At 42.4% G+C, this 17,855-nt stretch overlaps 1 pseudogene; it reads left to right on the forward strand.

Moving 5' to 3' along the window:
* Positions 1-16,262: 16,262 nt before the first annotated feature.
* Positions 16,263-17,462, forward strand: LOC107513564 (annotated as a pseudogene).
* Positions 17,463-17,855: the final 393 nt, after the last annotated feature.

Here is a 17,855-nt window from a genome sequence, read left to right on the forward strand (position 1 = left end):
AAATTAAGACTTGCGGGATGTAGCATCTTATTAGGCAAGTTATTTCCTCTGAGAATCCTCAGCTATTAAATGGATATAGTTATCAGCTACCTCATTGGGCTCTTTTCACGTATCAATGCTATAACTGAAAAAAATACCTGATGAAGAGGAAACCCTGAATTTCAAGGTTTACAACTTCATGTCCATTTTAACGACAAGAAATATCCTTGAGATTCCACCATTCTTCCTTTGGAGGGTGTCAGACCATAGAAAATGTAGTCACCAGTGAGTTGGGAGACTGGTCTGGGCCACTGCCAGATGGCAGCTAGAAAGACGCCCTGGAGGCTGTCTTAGGACAGAGACAGGAGGCTTACCCATGGGAGTTGGGAGGAGGGTGCTCTGTCCTCCTTATCCACCCTGAGAAGTCTCACCTGCCCAGAACTAGCACCTATCTAGAAGGGACTCCTGCCCCTTGGGCTGCTTCTCCTCCAACCCCTTTACCACCACACACCTATTCATCTGGCCCTGTGGGAAGAAGCAGCGGTCAGTAGTCAGGATGAGGCCTTCCACATGAGGTAAACCTGGGGCATTGCCCCTGACCAGAAGGTTTCCATTAGAGCTTAGAAGTAAAAAGAAAGGTCTTATGACTCAGCCACATCAAGCCACAGCACAGAACCCAGGATGCTCACCACCAGCAGGTGGCCCAAGAGGGGGTATTCCAGGGCAAGGCTGGCTGGCAGGGCTATGTGGGAGCTGAGAAGCCTTGAAGCAAAAGGGATGAAAGATTAGACACATCGCCCTTGGGTAAGGAGCACAGACTTAGCTGCTGCTTGCATTCTGCCTGCCTCCAACAGACAGCATTTTCTACTTCCTCCAAGCAGACTTGAAACAGAGAACTATCTGCTCTGCAAAACTTTTGCTGAGTCTCCTGGTTATTGATCCTTCCGCTAGAATCTCCAAACACCTTATGCAATCTCCTATCATAGCATTTATCATATTGTATTGTAAATGCTTATTTTCATGATTCTTCCCTACCTGGGGCAGTCTTGTAGACTGTTGAGCAAATAACTGAATCTTCCTTCCATCTATCTCTCAGCCTGGCCGTAAAATGTCAGTAAATTATATAACATTAGGTTAACAATAATAGCTACCATTTATGAAGCATCTACTCTCTTCTAAGTGGTGGGCAAGGTGTTTATATTATCAAGTTTATGCTTCAAAATAACCCTTTAAGGAAGGTATTGTTATCCTCATTTTAAAAGGGATTGGAGGTTCAGAGAGATGAAGTGACAGAACCAGGATTCAGCTCAGGTGTCTGCCTCTGAAGCCCAAATAAGCATCATGTTAGTCTCTGACTCCAGTCAATAACTGGTGTCCTTCCGATTAACCTAGAATCCCTTTTGAGATGTTGGAAAGACCCCAATCTGAGAGCAAAAGGCCTGAGACCAGGGCATCACCAACTCCCCATACCCCTAGGACAATAAGGAAATACTCTAACCCCTGACGTGAATGACCTAATCTAAATGGATTATCAAGTAAGGCTGCACACCTCAGACAGATCAGGAACTGGGCTACAGGTGCCTTATTACAGTGTGAACCACCCTTGGCAGTGAGTTTTACACATAATAAGTACCTTGAGTTTATCCAGTGCCTTTGCTGAAGCATTCCAAGTGCTATTAGCTTATTAATCCTCGCAGTGCCTATGTGAGGCAAGGTTGGCGGTATTCCTGACTTTATAGAGCATTTAGCTCCTTAAGAGCAGGAGCTGTGTGGGCCTGCCACACACACAGGTTAGAGAAAGAAGCAATGGTCGTATGACAAACCAAAATCCTTAGAGAAGCAGTTTTAGAGGTGGGGACACAACTCAGGTGCCTAGTTCCCACCCTGGGACTCTAGACTATTTTATCCGGCATCCTTGCATTGCCATTTAGTTGCTGTATAACTTTGGGAAGTTACTTCATCTAGTCTGTTTCCCCATCTGCAAAATGGAAAAGGTAACAGTATTTAGCTCATAAAGTAGTTTTAAGCATCACAGGAGTTTGTGTATATAACTCAGGTAACACCACACTGGACACAGTAAGTGTTCAATAAATGTTAGCAATCAATACAATTTTTAGAATGCTGCTTGACACTGTGTAATGAATAAATGGCATGAACTTTGCTGTTATTGGCTCTATAGAGTTTATTTCAAAATTGCAGGCTCTGTTACTTACTCTTGGATATGTGACCTTGGACAGATGACTTAATCTCATCAATGAACTTCTATCCTCATCTGTGAAATGGGAATGCTCTGAAATGAAGATCTTGAAATTGCTTTGTAAACTGTCAAGTGCTATACAAACATTAACTGTGGTTTTGCACTATGTACAAGAATCCTAGGCCTGCCCCTTAAATTCCTAACTTCTAAAGTTTCTTCATATGTAATATGGGAATAGTGATCACATCTATCTCAAAGGGATATTGTGAAAAAATTAAATTATTAAAGACAATATATTTCAAGTACCTAGCATGAGTGGGAGGTGGTCCATACATGGTTACTTTCCTACCCCTTAATTAAGTGTTGCCTTTCAATGTCCTAAAGTGAAGGAAACCACAGGGTATTGTGGGAAATTTATAGGACCAGTAGCGCTGGGATTATTCTTGGCTCTGCCACTGTGTAACCTTGGGCAAGTAACCTCACATCTCCGAGCTTCCAGATTCCTTGCCTCTGACAAGAGATAAGATAGGCCTACATCGCAAAGTTTTAGGAAGGTAAGACTGACCCAGCACGGACCCTGTCACACAGTACGCGCCTGCTCAATAAGTGGGAGGCACTCTTATAGAAAGGCCTCAGTTGGAAGCAATGACCAAAATTCCAGAACCTGAAACCAAATGGGGTCATAATCTGAAAAATAAGCAATCCAGGCTCTACAAAAGTGAGCTGAGTTTTGGAGGGTCCCGCCCAGCACTACTTAGCTTGCCTGGACCCTGCCAGTGGACCGGTCAGGAGAAGGCCAGGAGAGGACCCAACCCTCCAGAAGTGATAGCCGGGGAGGAGGAGGCAGGGGGAGGAAGGAATGTACTGATTCACCGCCCCACCCATCCCCTGCCTCTAATCTCTCTTCCGGAATTTTACAGCCCTCTTTCACTGGGGTGGAGGCGTAGGGGGCAGGGCGCCGGTTACCGACGTCTAAAGGAACCCCCTATCCCATTCCGTTTCCCCTTGCCAATCGGCTTTTGCGAGAAGCTCCCTGAGAGTCGTGCACACACCCCGGCAGTTTGTTCTCAGGGGCCTTCCTGGGTTATGCTGGGGGGAGGCCAGCCAAGAGGCAGAGTTGCTGTGAATACCGGGAAAATTCAAGGCTGGCTCCGGGGCTGGGGCCGCGGGCGGAGAGTTCCCTTTCCTCAGGCGGGTAGGAGATGGAAACCCGCAGCTGAATCTCGGCTCGGACCTGAGTGCACTTGGAAGGCCACGACCTCTTTTTTGATCCTTCCCGCAGCCAATCAGCTATCAGGATCCCATCTCCACCGCCATCAGGTGTAACTGGATTTCAGCCAGAAATCCAAAAGGGAAACGACTTCAGGAACTGGCAGCGAGGGAGAGGAAAAAGTTAAAAAACATAACTCAACTTCCTTATTTTATCTTACTAAAGATGAGGCAGCCGAGACCCAGAGAGCGCCAGGATCTGCTCAAGGCGATCCTGAGAATCAGCTGCGGGCTCCAAGCCAGGTCTTTAACCTCTGGCGCTGCCCTGCCTGCTGGGTTAGGTTCACAGCATTCTCGGATACCTCGAGAATTAGTTTCCCCGTTTGGCAGTTTGAAAATGCCGAAGAATTTATTAATAACCGAAACAAGAGCTGGCAGAAGTGAAGTAGCAAATCTCTCTACACAACGACGGGACTAAGAGATAATGATGTTCATAGCTAACATTTATTGGCCACTTCCTATGTGCCAGGTACTTTTCTAAGCACTTTATACGTGTTAACTAATTTTCACAACAATCCTAGGAGGTGAAATTATTATTTTCCTTATTTTGCATATGGGGAAACAGATTAATAACAGCGAAACCAGTAAACCAAACTTGCCACGGTCACCCAGATGGTATATGATAGAGTCAGGTTTGAACCCAGGGAGTGTTTGTCCAGGGCCCCACACCCTCAACCACTATGCCCTTTGCTTCTCAAATGAGAATGTGGTTACAATCTACCTACATTCTGGATGTTGGTTTAGCCATGTAAGCTCTTGTCATTATGGCAAACTGTTTCAGAGTGACTTAGATCATCTGTGTGTGTATAAAAATGTTTAATATATACTCTCTACCTGTGATAATGTTTCTACACACTGAGACATCAAAGGACCAGGTTAAATGCGGCAATCAAGGTCACATTGTGAAATTGAGAGCACCCCTTCCCCGAAGGTACAGTTATCTTAATTCTGTCAGGTGCTATGGCCAGAACCTTGACTTTTCCTCTACAGTGGGTCCCATTTTACCTCGTAGTAACTTTGAGTACCATCTCCACACCAGTGATCCTAACTTGACTACTGCTGTGTTTTTCAAGGATGCTGAAATTGTTGCCATGCCCTTCAAAACATACCCCTTAACTCCGACCCCAGCATGTGTGCATATAAATTGCACAATCAAAGGTTTCTTTCTTGGTTTAAAGCTAAATAATAGTTCATTTTTTGTTCAAGTGCAAACAAGAGAGAAAAATAAACTGGGCCTCACCAGTTTATTTTCATGTAATGAGAGTGAGATAATCAGATTCTCCCTAAAAATGAGTTTGGATAGGAAGGAGAGCAAAAGGACTATGAACTCACCAAATTAATGTCTATAAGAACTTTGGAAGTCAGCTAGTGTAACCCCTCCTTTTATAGGTCCAGGTAAAGGAAAGGAGTTTTCCAGGCCACATAGAGTTGTTGAGAAGGGGTAAAGTGACCCATTGTGGGTAAGGAAATGGAAGAGCAGGTAAAAAGACAAAAGATTAGATTGGCTTCAATGTCGGTTGTGTTTTAAAAATCTTTTCCTGCCCTCCAGCCTTAAAATGACACATGAATTTTATGGTATGGTACTTCAATAAAACTGTTAAAAATAAGACAAGCTTCTTATAAAGATTTTTTGACTAAAAGGAAGTGGAAGAAAAAAGATATTGCTTTGATGTACCTAGAGTGTATTGCGCTGAACGAAATAAGTCAGATAGAGAAAGACAAATATCTCATGATTTCATGTACATGTGGAATATAAAGAACAAAATAAACAACAACGAAAATGGAAATAAACTCATAGATACATAAAATATTTTGAGGATTACTAGATGAAAGGGAGGCAAGGGGAAAACAGTGAAAAAGGGCAAAGGGATTAAGAAGTACAAATAGACAGTTGCAAAATAGACATGGAGATATAAAGTGTAGCATAAGGAAAATAGTTAATAATGTAATAAGTATGTAAGGGGAAAAGGGTACTAAATTAGTGGGGGTGATTACTTTGAGAGTTATATAGATCTCTAATCACTATGCTGTATAACTGAAATCAATAAGTTATTATATGCCAACTATCATTGAAAAAATTCATCGAATTGTACAATGTAAATATGAGCAACTAGTTGTCTCATATTTTTCAAAAAAGCCAGGAAAAAAATTTTTTGAACTATAGAAATAAATTATTAATAAAATAAAAGTCCTCAACAATTATACCCGAAGAACCACTATTAACAATTTGTATTGCTCCTTCAGATTTTTTTCTGCACATTCATATTTTCCTGTGTAATCATATATGTGTATACATGTGTGTATTTAATAAAAATGGATTTCTCTAAACAATATGTCTTGGACAGTCCATGACAATTCATTTAGACCTACTTTACTCTTTTAAAGGCTGCCTACATTGTATGACTCAACTACAATTTATTTAACAGGTTCTCTAGGGATAGATATTTGGATTGTTTCCAATATTTTGCTATTATAAACAGTACTGCAATGGCCATTTTTTCATAAACATCCCCTTTTAGGGGAATTCTATATGATAAATTCCTAGATAAACTGTTCCTTTTAAAATAACATGCTTCATATATCATCATTTTCATCTTTTTTTTAAGTGGCCTGACATAAAAGTCTGTTTCTGATCCAAATCACATAGAGTACTTAGAATACTGTAAACATTAAATAAATGTTAGTTATTTTCATGATTATTATGACTGTTATTTCACCGTATCATTAGTCTGGTCCATAGAAGTTCATTCTTTCAGTCTATAATTATTGATGAGCTTCTGCCATGTGATGAGCCTGAGGACCCAAGAGTGAAAAGATGTAGATCTTGCCCTCAAGAAGTTGAGAGTCCAGTTGTTGATGGATGTGTTAACCTGCAATTACACTAAGATAAGAACTACAAAAGTAGTAACTGCAGGGGAGATAAGGAAGCATGGAGGACGGACAGGCAATAGAGGGATGATAAAAAAAAAAAAAAAAAAAAAGCAACAGCTTAAATTATCCAAAGAGAGAAGGTAGTGAGCATCCCAGCCACCAGAGATATCCAGGAAGAAGCCAAGACACTTTCTCCAAGAAATACTGGTAGGAACAATTAACCAGTGGTTCTCAAATGTTCACCCTGAGACTGGTACGAGGGCATGGAGAAAGGAGAAAAATAAGGATAAAGAAGTCAATTTTCATATGCTAAATATATTCAGTTTAAGGGACAGTCATTCTGAGCATATAGCCTTCCCACTTTTTTTTTTTTTTTTGATATTAAAATGTCCTTCCTTTTATGAAGCAAAGGTGGCAGTACATGATATTTTAATGTTCCTTTAGTGTTCTTGATTGGCCAAACTAATAGCTGGCAACCATATCTGGGTGTCCCTTCCTCATTTTTTAAAGTTTTGACTATTGATAACATGTAAAAGTCAGGTGACTTCTCAAGTTCTTTCCATCCCTGTGGCCATAGAGTCTCTGCTCAGGAACAGTTAAGGCCTGAAGCTAAATTGAGTTTAGAATCTGTGAGCCAAATCCTTTTCAAACAGACCCAGGGTACAAGTAAGTATATAAGTACCTGAGTAAGTAAAAGAAAGAAAAACAATTTGGTACCCTCTCAAAAATTGTATTTTTTTTGGTTCCCAAACCACATAAGAGTACCTCAAGTTTCCATATAGACTTGCTCTCCTACCCCTGGGAAATGCAGCAATGAAGAAGAGAAACCACAGAAATAACAGAGAGAAGTGATGGGAAAAATCAATTTGGTGCAGTTTTCACAAACCTTTAAAATAGAGCGATTTAAGTGATGATGGGGTTTCATGACCAGTGGCAGCAGAGTCTATGATGGGAATGCTTGTTTTTTTCTGGCATTTCTCTAAGTGGGTGGGAGGGGAAGGAAAATGTTTTTTATCCTCCCCTTCCACTTATAAGAAAATGAAAGCAATGAAAAGCAAAGTCTCCTGTAATGTCCCATTTAGAGGAACAAATGAAATGCAGCTCCCCTACAGCCAGAAAACGCAGGCCCTCAAACAGGCACTGGGCAGGCCTTCCCTGCCACTGCTGCAGGAACTAAGTATTCAGCAACACACCTGGCACTACCGTTACCATGGCGACTCCTCACCTTTTGCATTCCTTGACTTGGGGGTTGAGACTGGTTCAGGGCATATTTGAGTTTTCATGTTTTTCCTTAGCTTCGGAAAAAGAAAAGGGGCGGAGAGGGAGAGGATTCTAAGTCGGCTCTCCCGCTGCCTTGGCCATTCGCTTCTCAGCTTGTGTAACTAGGCCTCACTGGGTGAGAGGGCCCTGTAGCAGAGCCCAAAAGACTTAGGTTCAAATCCCAGCTTTTTAATGAATCCATTTATTCATTTGAAGAAGCCCTCCTCTAGGTCAGGCACTAGCAGGTACAGAGAGATGACTGAATAGCCAGAGAGAGCTGGCAGTCCAGAGGGAAGGCTGGCTCAGTAGACAACCACAAGCCAATACAGTAAGTGACTTCACAGAGGCAAATGCTGATTCTATCACTGCCTAGAAATAGGGGAGGGGAAAAATGATGCGAACCCCACACTGCATTGAGACTCTTAGGAATACTCCAGCAAGGGTTCCTTCCTTTTGGGCCCACTAGAGTTCAGTATGAAGGCATCATATTAAGGGCGCCGAGAGCTGAGACTTACACTTTGACCTCAGGCAAGTTAATCCACTTTCCTGAGCTTCAGTTTCCCCATCTATAAACCAAAGTTATATATAACGATGAAGCAAAAAGCAAAGAGACCCAGATCCAAACCCTGACTCTTCAGTGCCCAAGTCAGTCACCTGGGTTAACCCCTCTGAGTCTACTTCCTCATCTGTAAAGGGTAATCATAATTATACCAACTCTTAAGAGTGTTGCTAGAATTAGGTGAGATGATACGTGTAAACCACACAGCACCAGCATACAATAAATGCTAGTCGCTTCTTATTACAGAAGTAGAGCTCCTGATTCAGCACCTAATGTGTCCTAAATCAGATATTATTGTTATTATTGTTACATGGCACCTGGTTGACACTCTGTAAACATAACTTTTTCGAGTTAGCCTTAGCCTCTCTCCTAGGCTGAATGAAGGGGAGAGGGCCTGGGCTTTGCCCCATGGGGCCTCTTTGGAGACTGAGATGGGGGAAAAGGCAGAGGGAGTACGTCAGCTCTGATGCAATCGCAGGCTCATGGCTTGGCCCACTTCCTCCTCTTTGGGTGTTTACTGGAGATTGGATTCCACAGGAACCCTTGGAAGTGTGCACTGACAGTGGGGGCAGGCAGCACACAAAACTGTCCCTGCTTCAGGGACAGTTAGTTTAGGGAGAAAGTGATACTGTGCCTGCCTGGGCCTCACGCGCCCTGGGCTCAGGGACACAAGAAAGAGATACCAGGTGTCGAGTCCAGAGGGAGGGGCAGGGAGAGCAGGCTTCAGGAGGGAGGAACTAACCACTGGCTGATTGATGCTGGGGACAGCTTCCAGATCCAGCTCTGGGAAACCCAATGAATAAGCCCTTTATTCCCAAGCTTAGAAGGTCAGGGGAGGGAGCTGCAGAAGGGGGTCTCAGGTGATGAGTAGCCTCAGAACAAGCTCAGAGGATCCTGTGCCTTCCTTCTCAGTAGAAATCCTAGCTGGAGAGAAGGTTAAGAATCTTGTTTTCCAGCTATTTGCCTGGGATCTTCATCAATCCCTTGCCGGGTCACCTAGACACAGCCTGAGAAATGCAGTGTTGCATAGTGGTAAAGAACATGGGCTTTTGGCAATCAATTCTCAGCTCTTCCAGTTACTGGCTGGATGCCCTAGGCGAGTCACTTCACCTCTCTAACTCTCAACTTCCTCCTGTCAAACAGGATAATAAGAGTACTCAATGCCAGAGATAAAGCCTATAGACCCATAGAATAGTGCCTTACACTTATAAAAGCACTCAATAACTGTTAGATATAGTTATTTTTATTAAGACCTATAGAGTGGCAGAGGGGACAAGCGTCACAGCATCAGCTGTTTGCTCCCAGATCTAAGCACTAGATTCCTCTAGTGCTTAGAGACTTTTTTTTTTTTTCCCCTGAAGCTGGGGCTAATTGTCCTTCTTTGAATATCTAATGACTGTTTCTCGGTTATCAAGAAAGAATCAGACTTCCCCTCCCCCAGAGCTGTGAAACTCAGTACAAAAAAGCTTGCTCAAGCTCCTGAGTCATTCAGCAAAACCAGCCTGAGATAATCAGTGGATCAAGGAAACTAGATGCAGAGTGGGAAAAACCCAGCCACAAAGCCGGGGCCTCTTCTTAGGGCAATTCCCTTTGCCGGCCCCTAGAGTGAGCTTTCATTTTGGTTCCATGAACAAGACAGCACCTGGCAGCTAAGTCCTTCCCAGGCCCTCCCACACCCAGAACAAGACATTAGCTACACCTGGGTTTCTACCCACAGCCAGGCCTTCCCATGGAATCTTGTCTGTCACAAACTCTTCTGCCCCTGGACAAACTCTCTCTTTCCCTCCACACCCCAGTTCTAGGGAGAGTCGACTCTCTGTCTCCTATACTCCCTGCCCACTCATTTCTCAGACCCTGTAACTTGACTTCTGCCCAACTACTCCACTCCCATCACACTCATTGATGATCTGTCTCTTAATGCCAAATCTAAAAGATCGTCTCTAGGCTTTTCCTTCTTGCTTTCTCTAAACACTTGGCACTGTAGACCACTCCCTTCTTTAAAGTCTCCTTCCTAGACTTTTGTGAGGCCAGAGCCCCCTGGTTCTCTTTTTCCCTCTGCGACCAGCACTTTTTAGTACAGGTTTCTGGCTGCTCTTCACTCCTTAATTGTTGCTCTTCGGGGTTCTGCTCTTACTCCTCTTCCCTTCCTATTGTCCATACCGTCTCCCAGGTTTAATCGGTACCCAGGTCTTTAACTCACACTTCTTTGCTAATAATTTCCCAGACCAAATCTCCAGCCAATATTTTCCCCCTAATGCTACCTGCCTACTAAGCAGCTCTATTTGCATGACCCCAACCAAGTACAACAAGCTCAACATGCCCAAAACTGAACTCTGTACCTCTTCCTCAAACCTACTCCTTCTCCTGTGTTCCTGACCTTGATGAATGACATCACCTTTTATCCTGTTACCCAAGCCAGAGGCTCAAACATCATTCTTGCTTTGTCCCTGCCCTGCCTACAAGTCACCATGCTCTTAACATCTTATAAATCTCCCTCTTTCCCCTCCATCCGCATTGTTTCTGCTTCAGTTCAGGCCTTCATCATAACTTGAAGCCTAGATGATTATATGTCTTATAGGTGGGCTCTAGGCCTGAACTTCTTCCGCCTTTCTACTAAACTTGTCTTGGCATGTCTGCCCAACTACAGTCCCTTTCCTGAGGACCCACTGTTGCCCATAGACCTTGCTGAAGAGGTGCCCCTAGGTTCCTTGTTGACCTCGCTGAAGCCTACTCTGCCTATCACCACGATGTTTTGAACCAGAGGTGCACATTTGACCCAAGCTGGGCTGAATTCTGTCTCCTAGGATTCTGAAACTGGGACATAGTGACTCTAATTCAAATGCCCCCAAGGGTCACTTCAGTAATGAGTGAAACAGTCCAATAAGAGACAGTAGGGAATGGGCAATTGTGGTAAATGGAAAGTCTGTGCCTTGTCTAAAAGCAGCAGCTGCTGCTCTGCTCTGGCAGATGGTTGCCATGGGAATATAGGCCCAGACTTGACAGATATTCCGATTTTCCAGATTTTTATGTCAAATTTCTCAATTTTTGAATCTTGGGCACCAATTCATTCTTTTAAATGCCACAGGCTAAGAATATCTTGTGCATCATATTTGGCCTACAGGACTGCCAGTTTGTAATCAGTCAGGTTTAGGCACTGGACCCAAAGCTGGGGACAGCTACTTTCTACTATTTGTATGGAGAAACAGAGAAAGCCCTCTGCTTAGATGAAAAAACAAAGCCTGTTCCCACAGGCTCCTCGTCCCCCAGGTTTACCAAAAGCTCATATTTTCAGGCCCAACACCTCCTGCTCTGCTTTCTAAGACAAGAACTGCATAATAGTTAAAGTTACGGACTCTGAAGTCAGACAGACCTGGGTTCAAGTGGTGACTCTGCAACCCCCCAGCTGTGTGCTCATGAGCAAGTCACTTCACCTCCCTGAGCCTCAGTTCCTTCCTCTGTCAAATGGGGTAGTTTCTTCATAGGGTTGTTATTGAGATTAAAGGAGATGTTGCTCTGAAAGTTCTTAGCACAGTGTCTGGCACCCAGTGAACATGGAATGAATGTTAGCTGCTATTATTATTATATTATTATTATTACTACTATTCCCATTAGTAGTTGTAGTAATCCTCTTCAGCCCAGCTCTCTCTCTCATGGCACTTTCTTGTTTGTATAACTCTCTGGGCATTTACCATTTGCTCTTATTATTTATCATGATTTTATCTGCCTTGGTATATAGTAAGTGCCTAAAAAAGAGGTGCACATTTTATCTCTATAAGGAAGGGAGGAGAAAGAAACTAGAGTTGAAACAGTGCTCTGTGCATAGTAGGTGCTCTAGAAACATTTATTTGTTGGTACACTACTGGAATTTAAGCTCCATGAGAGCAAGGACCTTGTCTCTCTGATTCACTGTTGTATCCCCCGAGCACATATAGAACTCCCAATAAATGTATATGGAATAAAAGAATAAAAGTCATCTCCTCACCCTTCTCAAGGATTCTCTAACATATCTTAGGAAGGTTATTGGTGCAAGTTTCAATTCACTGTTTTAAAATAGTAGTTTCTGGAACCTCTGTTAATAGCACCCCAGTTTTCCTTTGGGGAATTGTCCCTCCCCCACTCTAGTCAATGTGGCTGACCCACGACAGCTCTAGAAATGGTCATGTGACCCAGGGCTAGCCAATCAGAGGAAACTATCCCCTGGCCACAGTGATTGGTTCAGGATGGGCTTATAACTCAATCAAAACCAATGAGAGCCAAAATGACTGGAAAGGAGAAATTTGCTTTCCACAGAGGAAGCTAAGTCATGAGAATATAAGCCTAGAGCTGCTGTCATATTACTGCGATGAGGAGGAAGCCTACCTAGGAATGAAGCAAACACAGAAAAAGGTCTGAGTAATGGAAAGAGAAAAGTTCTTAATTGTGTTTTTTTGAACAAGTGGATCTAGGTATGCCTGAAGCCGAGAACTTGACCACTCTGTTAGAGAAAATAAATTCACTTTTTTTGTTTGTCATCTTGAGATTCTGTCACTTATATCCAAAAGAGTGCTGGTTAACATTTGGATTTTATAGATAGGGAGTTATAGTAGATATAGACATACACTTTTGTAGGAATCTTCGCAGCCCACGATGATCCTCTTTTTTGAAGAACTGCCCCCTACCCACAGACTAGACTAACAGCCATGTTTGTACTTCCAAACCCTGCACCCCAAGGCCACAACCTGTTGGACCATAAGTGGATATGTATTGCGGCATGATCAGATCAGATTCTCTCTCCCGGGGATTCAGGTTTAGGACTGAATGATACTACTTCATTCTGAACTGCTGCATGCTTAAACTGAGTGGATGTAAAATTGGGAGCTAGGACAAGGTTACATGCATGGAGCATCAGAGACACCGATCTTCTGAAGAAGAATGAGGCTGACGCACACATGGAAGCAAAAGCCGGAGGCTATGATTTCCGAGAGAGAGAGAGAGAGAGAGAGAGAGAGAGAGAGAGAGAGAGAGAGAGAGAGAGAGAGAGAGAGAGAGAGAGAGAGAGAGAGAGAGAAGAGGAGAGAGAGAGAGAGAGAGAGAGAGAGAGAGAGAGAGAGAGAGATACAGACAGACACAGAGGCAGAGACAGACAGAGACAGAGACAGAGAACAGAAAACACACACACGCAGGGAAACAGAGAGCAACAGAAGGAGAGAGAGCTGCTTCCTCAACCCTCATGAGACTTATTAATTCTCCTCTTGAGTTCCATGAGATTTCTTTGTATGCATATAATTCTCCCCCTACCTTACTTTTTAAAAAAACCTAAAATAGCTTTAGTGTTTTGGGGATTTTTGTTTTGTTTTGTTTTGACTTGTAACTAAAAGGTTTTTAGACAACTGTCCTAGGAACAAGTCTACAGCCAGGGTGTCCTGTTCACCAGGTTGACAAAGACACTGGCTTCCTGAATTGAGATACCCCCACATCCAATTACTAGCTGTGTAACCTTAGCCAAAACACCTAGAGTCATTGAACTGGCTCCCACTCTGTAAAACAGAATAAGAATGCCCATCCTACCAGGTTGTTGTGAAGATTGAATGAGATAAGGTGGAAAGAAGAATTTACCACAGCACTGGGCACCAAAGCCATGTAATCACTATGTGCCAAATGCCGAAGAGGGATCAGATCCAACCCTAGAGCCAGTCCACTGTTAGGTCCTCGCCAGGACTAGAAAAGGAAGCTTAAAGGGACAACCCTTTTCCCCACCAGCACCTTTTTCATCTCATTTGTACCAATTTTTCAAGAACATTGAGAAGAAAAGGTTTATTTTTATTTTTCATAGTGCTCATTCTGGAACTCTATTATATATAATAAGACAAGATAAAATACACACGCATAAAGATACTCATTGCAGTAGTGTTTATATTAGAGAAAAATTGGAGATGACTTAAGTGTCCAACACTGTATTTTGCTTAATAGATGATAGTACTTACATACAATAGAATGTTATGGAGATTTGAGGAGAAAAGACAATATTTTAAAATAAAAATAAACATGGAGCAGAATGCAAAATGTCGTGAGGTATAATGCAAAATTTGTCTGTATTCTTGTAAAAGCCCAAGATGTCAAAGAAGGTCCTCCCTCGCTCTTGCATTCCAGCACCACACACACTGTCTCACATATCACCCACCCAGCAATGCATTCATTCATCTTCTCTGTCTTTGGGGTAACTTGGTGAAAAAATTTAAGAAGCATTTATGTAAGTACAAGTCCTGAGGCCTCTAACATTAAGGTATTGACAAGGATAGATGTCCACGACATCTTCCAAGTGAGAAAAAAAAACAAAAGTAGTTTACAAAACTATTGCCAAAAATGAGAAGTGTTTATCTCATGTATAGTTTTCAAGCAGTTTTTTTTCTTCTTTGAAATTGTATTTATTATTTGTTTTAATAGTGCATGTGCATTATATTTGTGATTAAAAAAATAAAACTATTTTCATGGAGGTGGGCGGCTACATTGATTTTATTTTCTCCTATATTGGTCCTCAATGCACATTCTATCAGATTTCCTCTAACGCATCTTCCTTCTTGAAGAATAGGGAGATTTACCCGGCAGCCCAGTGCTCTGTGGAGCTGCTCCAGACAGAAACAACTCTCATACACAGAGGAGAGCCATCCACGAGCCTGGCTCAAGCGCTAGGCAGCTTACTACTACCCTCTCCTGGTCAGAACAGGTCAGAGCATGATCTAGCTAAACAGCTGCACCCAAAATACCCTGACAGCCAAGGTCATCCTTGAGGCATGACTTTTGGCTACCCCTTCAGTCATCAGTGTGCTGTACACTAGCATCAGTAGCTCAGCACTCAACCCCAAAACAGGCCATGATCCGGACTCAGCCAGGCTGAGACTAATGTCTACAAATCCATTTAGACAGTGCTATCCACTCCAGGCCAGAGGCTCCCTGGAGACACTCTGTCCCAGCTGTGAGAGCAAGTGCTGGAGAGTTTTTCTATCTGCTAGAGAGCACTGATGATCAGGACTGTAGAAGTTGGGTTGCAGAAAGATAACTGCAATCATCCTAATCATAAAGCCCATGTCCTTGTATGATTCTTTTTACTTATCAGAGTATTTCCCAAGGCAGCTTGACATGTACAAATAAATTCACACAAGGATGTTTGCTGCGGAATTGTTGGTAACAACAAAAAAAACTGGAAACAGTCTAAATATCTCTTAGTATGGGAGCATTTGGATAAAATAGAATAGCATGCAGTTGTTAAAAAGAATAAGGCAGATCTGTATGTGCTGCTGTGGACTGATCTCCAAGATTCATTGTTAAATTTTTTTTTAAATAGCAAGATGTGTAATAGTCGAGTATGAGTGTGTGTCTTAAATAAGGATCTGTGTAACTACAGACATATGTATTTAGTTATGTATAGAATATATTGGAAGAAAACACCAGAAAATAATGACTGCCTCTGGGGGTGGCAGTACTGAGGTCATGGCAATAAGAACTACTTTCACTACATACATTTTTGTATAGTTAAGTTGTTTACCTAATGCACATGTATTATCTTTCAAGATAAAATTTGTTTAAATTCTTAAAATAATATTTTCCAAAAGACAGTTGGATATGATGGAATCAGAAAGACTTGATCTCAGACCTACAGTCTGAGAGTTACCAATTATATAACCTTAAAATCATTAACTACTCTGAACCTCAATTTTCTTGTATTTAAAACAGGATTAGTAACATAAGTCTCATGGCATTGTTATGAGGATTAAAGATAAGCATTTGATATCAGTACAACCTCCTTGTCTCCAAGGGGGTATTATTCACACTGACTTCTGTATAGTTAACACCCTCTAGAGATGATCATTGTGATGGCCCTTGTAACAGGCCTAGTACATAGTAGATGCAGAGAAAATAACATAATAATTTTGATATAAATTATCTTATTTTGATTTGTCATTTCTTCAAAGAATTTTATACATGAAGAAATAGGAATAAATCAGCAGTCAAACTTGGTTTGGAACATAGGTCTCTAAATCCTACTCTAACTTGAAAGCAAAGCACTAGGAAGATTAGCCTAAAGGCTATGTGTGGGAAGAATGAAAGACAGGATAAGAGTTGGGGATCATTGGCAGCCCAAACCTGAATCTTGGCCTTTTGCCTTCCTTCTCGAACAACATGAGCTTCAGCACCCACTCCAGCTTCTCCACCAGCTACCGGATCTTGGGCTCTGTAAAGTCACCCAGCCACCGGGGTCAGCTGGCCAGCAGCGCAGCCAGCATATATGCTGGGGCAGGGGGCTCAGGCTCTTAGATCTCTCCTTCCCACGCCACCAGCATCCAGCGTGGCAGGAGGCCCCGGGGCCCTGCCATGGGGATGGCTGAGGGTCTGGCATAGGGGACATCCAGACTGAGAAGGAGACTGCAACGCATGAATGACCACTTGGCCTCCTACCTGGAGAGGGTGAGGAGCCTAGAGGCTGATAATCAGAGACTGGAGAGCAAAATCCGGAAACACCTGGAGAAGAAGAAACCCCAGGTCAAAGACTGGGGACATTACTTCAAGACCATCGAAGACCCGAGGGCTCAGATTTTTGTGAGTTCTGTGGACAATGCCCGCATCGTTTTGCAGATTGACAATGTCTGTCTTGCTGCTGATGACTTCAGAGTCAAGTATGAGATAGAGCTGCCCATGTAATAGTCTGTGGAGAATGACATCAATGGGCTCCAAAAGGTCACTGATGACACCAATATCACTTGACTGTGGCTAGAGACAGAGATCAAGGTTCTCAAGATGGAACTGCTCTTCATGAATAAGAACCATGATGAGGAAGTAAAAGGTCTACGAGACCGGATTGCCAGCTCTGGTTGACCATGGAGTTAGATGCTCCCAAATCTCAGGACCTCAGCAAGAACATGGGAGACATCTGAGCCTAGTATGAGCCAGTTCAGAAAATCAAGAGGAGCTAGACAAGTACTGGTCCCAACAGACTGAGGAGAGCACTACAGTAGTCACTTCACAGACCACTGAGATAAAAGCTGCTGAGATGACATTCATAGAGCTGAGACGTATAGTCAAGTCCTTGGAGACTGACCTATACTCGATAAAAAGGTGGAGGGGAAGAAGTACAAGATTGTACAATAAACACTACAAAACATTGTTGGAAGAAATAAAAGACCTAAAATGTATCATAGACTTAAATGGCAAGAAATCCCATGTTTATGTATTGGAATGAATAGATGGCATTCTGGGGAGTAAGATGGCAATGGTCTCCACACTGATCTACACTATTAATGCAATGCCTATCAGAATGTCAGCTGGCTTTTTTTTGCATAAATTGACAAGCTAATCTTAAAATTCATATGGAAATGCGAGAGACACAGAATAGCCAAAACAATCTTAAAAACAGAAACAAATTTCAACCCTATTACGTAGCTAAAATAATCAATGTGTGGTACAAGCATAAGCATATGTATATAAAGGACTAAAAACAAGAAACCAGAAGTAAACCGTTACACTTATGGTCAATTAATTTTAGATAAGAGTGTGAAGACAACAACTGGATATCCACATGCAAAAGAAAATAGTTAGAACTCTACTCATAACATATAAACAGTTTATTTCAAAATGTATCATAGACCTAAATGTAAGAGCTAAAATGATAAAACTCTTAGAAGAAAACATTGGATTAGGCAATAGTTTCTTAGATATGACACCGAAAGAACAAAGCAATCAAAAATA

Source organism: Rousettus aegyptiacus, unplaced genomic scaffold (genome assembly GCF_014176215.1).
Source record: "Rousettus aegyptiacus isolate mRouAeg1 unplaced genomic scaffold, mRouAeg1.p scaffold_m13_p_1, whole genome shotgun sequence".
NCBI lineage: Eukaryota > Metazoa > Chordata > Mammalia > Chiroptera > Pteropodidae > Rousettus > Rousettus aegyptiacus.